The sequence below is a fragment of the Cryptomeria japonica genome, chromosome 9, assembly GCF_030272615.1.
Source record: "Cryptomeria japonica chromosome 9, Sugi_1.0, whole genome shotgun sequence".
Lineage (NCBI taxonomy): Eukaryota > Viridiplantae > Streptophyta > Pinopsida > Cupressales > Cupressaceae > Cryptomeria > Cryptomeria japonica.
Genome location: NC_081413.1, coordinates 304,607,860 through 304,609,028, shown reverse-complemented (window position 1 = coordinate 304,609,028; position 1,169 = coordinate 304,607,860).

Below are 1,169 nucleotides of genomic sequence, written 5' to 3'. Positions count from 1 at the left end.
TACTTAAAAGAGAATATCCTTCCTCCTGACCTATCCCGCAATCAAAGAAGAAATTTTATCCGTCAGTCATCCCGCTATACTATTATTGCCAATACCTTATATAGGCGAGGTCTAGATAGTACTTTATTGAGATGTCTTGAACAAGAAGAATTTGAGAAAGTTCTTAATGAAGTTCACGTAGGTATTTGTGGCACACACTCAAGTGGTTTAACACTAGCTAAGAAAATTCTTCGTATGGGTTACTATTGGCCTACTATGGAGAGAGATTTATTCACATATGCCAAGAAATGCAAACAATGTCAGATCCATGGGAATCTCATTCACGCACCAACACAAGAATTATATCCTATGGCTAGATCATGACCATTTTCTCAATGGGGCCTTGATTTGGTAGGAAAGATAAATCCTTCATCCTCTAATGGACATATGTTCATTCCATCTGCTACTGAATATTTCACTAAATGAATTGAAGCAGTACCTCTGACAATAGTGACAGGAAAACAAATATCATCATTCATCTTGAATTATATAATTTGTCACTATGGAGTTCCTATGACCATTATCACTGACAATGGACGACCATTTAAGAATCAAGATGTGAAGGAACTATGTGAGCAATTTCATATCCAACATAGGTTTTCTACTCCATATTATCCACAAGTAAATGGTCAAGCTGAGGCATCAAACAAGACTATCTTGAAAATCTTGAAGAAAACAATAAATGAAGCTGGAAAAGACTGACATATTCAGCTAAATTGTGCTCTTGGGCATGCCGAACCATCATCCGCACACCAATGGGGGAAACTCCATATTGCTTAGTCTATGGATTAGAAGCCATATTACCCATAGAAGTAGAGATACCTTCTCTTCGAGTTTCCTTGAAAGGTCTTATACCAGAGGAAGAACGAGTCTCTAGACTCCAAGAACTTGAACTGATCCAGGAACGTCACTAAAATGCAACAGATCATTTGAAAGTATATGAATAGAGAATGGCAAGAAGTTATAATCACAGAGTCAAGCCACACATTTTTCAGATTGGAGATATAGTTCTAAGGGAGAATCCAAGAAATCAACAAGACCGAGAAAAGAAGGGTAAATTTGAACCAAATTGGCTAGGACCTTTTGTCATAGTAGCAACATATGGCTCAGGAGCATACAAGTTATCTAGC